Source organism: Rhinopithecus bieti, unplaced genomic scaffold, assembly GCF_001698545.2.
Source record: "Rhinopithecus bieti isolate Rb0 unplaced genomic scaffold, ASM169854v2 scaffold_4908, whole genome shotgun sequence".
NCBI lineage: Eukaryota > Metazoa > Chordata > Mammalia > Primates > Cercopithecidae > Rhinopithecus > Rhinopithecus bieti.
The window spans coordinates 212,187-217,758 of NW_016804541.1; the positions used below are offsets into that span (position 1 = coordinate 212,187).

The following is a 5,572-nucleotide window of genomic DNA, read 5'->3' on the forward strand; positions in this document are numbered from 1 at the left end:
TCAGAGTTGGATCTTGAGGCCTGGGTATATCTAGTAACCTCGTCTCCCAGCGCTTCACCCGGCCTGTGATAAACAAGTGTTTGATACGGCGACCCTCTTGTTTTCCAGACTTTTTTAGTTAGAGTTCTCTGTGGGATGTTTTTCAAACATTCTCAGGTAATGATAACAGGGCCATAATGATAACCCAGAGATGCTTGTAACTTTTATGTGATTAGCTGGGAGAAAGAATTAGAGTTTTTAAAGGTGACAAAAAAATTTTATTGAACCTGATCAGCCTTTGACATATGCAGACTGGAGCTTTAAGAGTTGCAAAATGGAGATAGTGATGCGGGATGTTTAAAGGTAGAGTAGAAGGCCCAGACCAGAGAGAGCAGCTGTTAGTTTGCTGAGGAAATGGTCTCCCTTCTTGTCACAAACCATTTCATTATCTATGTGTATATCAAAGCAGCATGTTATATATCTTAAATATATACAATAAAATCTTTTTACAAATTCCTTTCATTTATCTGCTTGCAAATTGGAGGAGCTAGAGACTAGGATGCAGTTAGGTCTGAACAATGCAGTAGGCAGGTAGAGCTCATGACTGGTCAAGGAATAGGCAAGGCCAGGGGGAAGCTGTGACCAGGGAGACAGGTAGCCAAAGTGACACTCCTAAGATGTGGCAGCTGTGCCTCCCACCTCCCCATGTCAGCCCTTCCAGTTACCAGTGCCTGCCTGAGGACTCTGGTGCTGGAGCCTGTCTTGTCCACGAGTGCAGCAGGAAGGAAGTGTTGGGGAGTAACTACTGACCCCTTCAAAAAAAATAAAGACGGATGGGAGTAGGTGTAAAATGCCTCAGCACTTTTGCCCTTCTGGGATAACTGTTTCTGAGTTCCCCAAGGGGATCAAGCTTCAGCCATGTAGGTAACTTGCATGATCTCGCATCCTTCATTGTCTCCTTCCTTTCCCTGTCTCACATCTTCAGTGGTGCTTCCTAGGATCATCTCCCACACGCTACCTGAGCTGGAATCCTTGTCTCAGGTTCCACTCGTGCGGAAACCCCAACTAAGTCAGCAGACCACTAGGAAGATGATGGGTAAGGTCACTGACTTGTAGCCAGGGGGCTAACAGAACACAGGGCCACCATGGGGCTTATAACACAGAAGAGGAAGTAGCTGAAGTGTCCAGTATATAAAGAGATGAGCATGGTAAGACTCATGGGTATGTGAGCAGGAAGGGGCAAGCGTGATTGGAAGCCTACCCTAGGCCTGACCCTGTGTTTGGTATTAGATACATATTGTCTCTGTCGATCCTTACAGAACTATACACTAGAGAGATGTCACCTCCATTTTCCAGGTTGAAGGAAATTAAGTAACTTATTCATCATCACACGACTGGTAGAGAGGGGCTGTGAACCAGGCCTCCCTGGTACCAAAGTCTATGCTGTATTCCCAAACCTCACCTGACAGCCCACAAATCATGAGTGATCAGCGACCATTCGGTGTGGTTTTCATGAGGAGGAGCCAGCCTTTCCTCAGGCCAGGCCAGGCTTCCCAGGGTGGAAGGACCTTGGAGAGGTTGAGGTCAGTTACATGGGGACTCAGCTTAGCAGATCCAGAAACTTGATTTGGTGACCTCCTAGCAGTAATCTGGCCCAGGGGACTGAATGACAGATACCAGACTCTCCAGAGGCTCATGAATGATCTGGGTACTGATCTGTTGACCAGATATTTATGCTCGTTAGTGTATTAGTTTTCTGTTGCTGATGTAACAAATGACCACAAACTTAGTAGCTTCAAACAATACACATTTATTATCTTACAATTCTGGCAGTCAGAAGTCCGAAATCAGTTCCACTGGTTTTAAATGAAGGTGTGGGCAGGGCTGCATTCCTTCTGAAAGCTCTAGGGGATATCAATTTAATTGCCCTTTCCAGATTCTGGAGACCACCCTCATTCTTTGGCTCCTTCACCTGCCTTCAAAGCCAGCAGCATAGCAGCTTCCAGCCTCTATGACTCTGACAACCCAGACTCCTTCTTGTTAGATTTGGTGCATCCGGACGATCCTGGAGAATCTCCTCATTTCAACGTTCTTGGTTTAATCACAGCCACAAAGTCCCTTTTGCCACATAAAGTAATGTATTCACAGGTTCCAGGGATGAAGACATGGACATCTGGAGGGAGCCATTATTCAGCCTATCTCCTTCAGTCAGTTTTTTTCTCTTCCCATAGCAGGATCATAATTAAGCCAGCCTATGGGCAGAGGCTGCTGAGGAACCTGAAACCAGAGTACAGGGGTGTGTGTAACCTCCATGAACGGGTCATCAGCTGGCTGCAAAGCAGCTGGGTCCCAGTCTGCCATCCAATCAACAAGGAGAGGAAACTTCTGACACTTAGGCTTCCCTTCTTGTAGACACAGTAGACTTTTGTCAGACGGACTCCAGTGCTGATTGTCAGGTACTGCTCTACTTACTCCCACCTCTCCATCTCTGATACAGTTACAAGTCATCTTTTATGGTTGCTTGATGGGATCTGTCCCATCCTGGGTTCCCATTAATCGTGCCCGTCCATTAACCTCTCTGACAGATCATGTTACAAACCAGTCCCCAGTGATAGTATTTGACCCAGTGTTATCCAGGACCTCACAGCTCCCTGCCCTTCTCTCCCTACCTCTCTGACTTTTGGCCACACATCCCAGGTTCCAAGTCTGCTCTGCTCTGCCCTTCTCCTGTCTTTTTGATAACTTGTTAGGACTTTCCTTTCTGGATTCTGTGCAAAAATAATCTCATCCATTATGTACTGAGTTTTATTAGTAACCTTGTCTCAAAATTTGGGGAATACCTCCTTCGTGGTGACCTTTTTTAAAAAAAAACTGATTCTCAGCCAGGCGCGTTGGCTCACACCTGTAATCCCAGCACTTTGGGAGGCCGAGGAGGGTGGATCGTGAGGTCAGGAGATCGAGGCCATCCTGGCTAACACGGTGAAACCTCGTCTCTACTAAAAATACAAAAAATTATCTGGGTGTGGTGGCGGGCGCCTGTGGTCCCAGCTACTCCGGAGGCTGAGGCAGGAGAATGGAGTGAACCCGGGAGGCGGAGCTTGCAGTAAGCCGAGATCATGCCACTGCACTCCAGCCAGGGCGACAGAGCGAGACTCGTCTCAAAAAAAAAAAAAAAAAAAACTGATTTTCAATTTTCTGTGTTAGTCAATTTCTACCTTTCTGAAAAATCACCCTACAAACATTCTGCAAGAACCTATTTATGCGCCAGGCTCCGGGTAAGGCTCAGCGAGTCTAGAGGCCAGTAGAGAAAATGAATTTTCTGTTATCACATCTTCACATTCAAGTATGTGTAATTATAAATGAAGATGAATTGCTCTTAAAGACAGAAACAAGGTTAATGAAAATTTTAAACAGACCTGCCCCAGATTGGGGGTCCCCAAGGGAAACTTCCCTATGGAAGTGCCATTTGAACTGTGATCATCGGATAGGTGACAGGGAGAAGTCGGGGAGCTGGGAGGTGACTGTGGCTGCAAGCAGAGACAGATAGGTGGGGAGGAAAGGTCAAGAGGGGTTGTATAGGCAGGTAGGAGCCAACCTGAGGGTTTTGAGTTTTAGCCTAAGAGCAAAGATTTTCAGCAAGAAGAGAGTGGGGACGGCATCAGGTGTGCTGAAACCATCTTCCTGATTGTAGCGTGGTCAATAGCTTTTATGGGGAGGGAGGAGAGGACAGGATTGGTGTAGGGAGAGCAGTTAGGAAGTTCTTTTGGTAACAGAGGTGAGACATGAAGGTGACCTGGCTGGGGTGGTAGCAATGGAGAAGAAGAGGAGTGGTTGGTTTCTCAGAGGTAGTTTGGCGGTAAAAATCTAACAGGAGATGGTGACAGTTTGAATATGAGGCAAGAGGTGGAAAGTTTCAAAGATGGAATCAAGCTTCACCACATATGTAAGTTACTATTAAGTAGCCTGATTTTTTTTTTTTTTGAGACAGTGTCTTGCTCTGTCGCCCAGGCTGGAGTGCAGTGGTGTGATCTCAGCTCACTGCAACCTTCACCTCCCAGGTTCAATTGATTCTCATGTGATTCTCATGCCTCAGCCTCCCAAGTAGCTGGGACTACAGGCATACACCACCATGCCCAGCTAATTTTTGTATTTTTCGTAGAGATGGAGTTTCGCCATGTTTGCCAGGCTGGTCTTGAACTCCTTACCTTAAATGATCCACCCTCCTGGCCTCCTAAATTGCTGGGATTACAGATGTAAGCCACCGTGCCTGGTCTGCAATGAAACATTTTTAAAAGGAGGAAATGCTAGCTCTTGTGTATTTTGTGACAGGCCTAATGAAAACAGCTGCCTTCAGTGTGAGGGGGTTGCTCCATCCTTGTGAACCTCAGACATGACTGTGTTGGTGGCTTCTGGGAGAAGTTTACATACCTAAGTTCAAGTTCGTAGGTGGCCGACATGGTTGATGTTTTTATCATCAGAATTCCCCTAACATTCTTTGCGGTGGGGAAAGGGACTATCTCTAAAACCAAACCATCATCATGAGGGAGCCTTAGACTGAGAGGTTTACTTATGGAGACTCATATTTGGAGAATTCTGGGAATCCAACCCCAAGAATGTTGGCCCCTTTCCCCACTTGTGATGGTCTTTTGAACTTCAGGATTTGGCAGTCTGTCAAACCAAATAACTCTGGGTGCAAAAGTCAATGCAGTCCAGAGCAATCTCTGCCTCATTGCTGTAGGCTGGATGTCTCTAACAGGCATGTCTTGGAATCCTTGCCCTTTCTCCCTTTTCAGTTAGAATAGATTCTCTGGTATAAGAATCTGCATGAACACGTTTTCCCCAACATTATTTTTTTATATTTTATTTTATTTTGAGACGGAGTCTCACTCTGTCACCCAGGCTGGAGTGCAGTGGCATGATCTTGGCTCACTGCAACCTCCGCCTCCCAGGTTCAAGTGATTCTCAGGCCTCAGCCTCCTAAATAGCTGGGACCACAGGCGTGTGCCACCACACTAAGCTACTTTTTGTATTTTTGGTAGAGACAAAGTTTCACCATGTTGGCTAGGTTGATCTCGAACTCCTGACCTCAAGTGATACCCCTGCCTTGGCCGCCTAAGTGCTGGGATTACAGGCCTGAACCACTGCGCCTGGCCACAGTGTGATTTTTTTTTAAAATAACAAGACACTTGGTTGCTTTGTTGAGACAGAATTTCCAGGATTTCACATTTGAGTCTCTGGGCCTAAGTATCCTGGTGGCACCATTTGGATATCCTAATTAAAGTCACTTGTGGCTGGGGGTAGTGGCTCAAGCCTGTAATCCCAGCACTTTGGGAGGCCAAGGCAGGTGGCTCGAGGCCAGGAGTTCGAGACCAGCCTGGCCAACATGGCAAAACCCCATCTCCACTAAAAATACAAAAATTAGCCGGGCGTGGTGTCACATGCCTGTAATCCCAGCTACTTGGTGGCTGAGGCATGAGAATTGCTTGAACCTGGGAGGCAGATATTATAGTGAGCTGAGATTGTGCTACTGCACTCCAGCCTGGGCAACAGAGCAAGACCCTGTCTCAAAAAAAAAAAAAAAAAAAAAAAAAAG

The 5,572-nt window shown here is 46.5% G+C and overlaps 1 long non-coding RNA gene across 1 annotated transcript in view; it reads right to left on the reverse strand.

Moving 5' to 3' along the window:
- Positions 1-1,769: 1,769 nt before the first annotated feature.
- The window catches only part of LOC108527645 (uncharacterized), an 11,762-nt gene continuing 7,959 nt past the window's right edge, over positions 1,770-5,572 (reverse strand). Inside the window, exon 2 of the long non-coding RNA XR_001884873.1 lies at positions 1,770-2,256. This is a non-coding gene — a long non-coding RNA (uncharacterized LOC108527645). The remainder of the gene's footprint in view (positions 2,257-5,572) is intronic.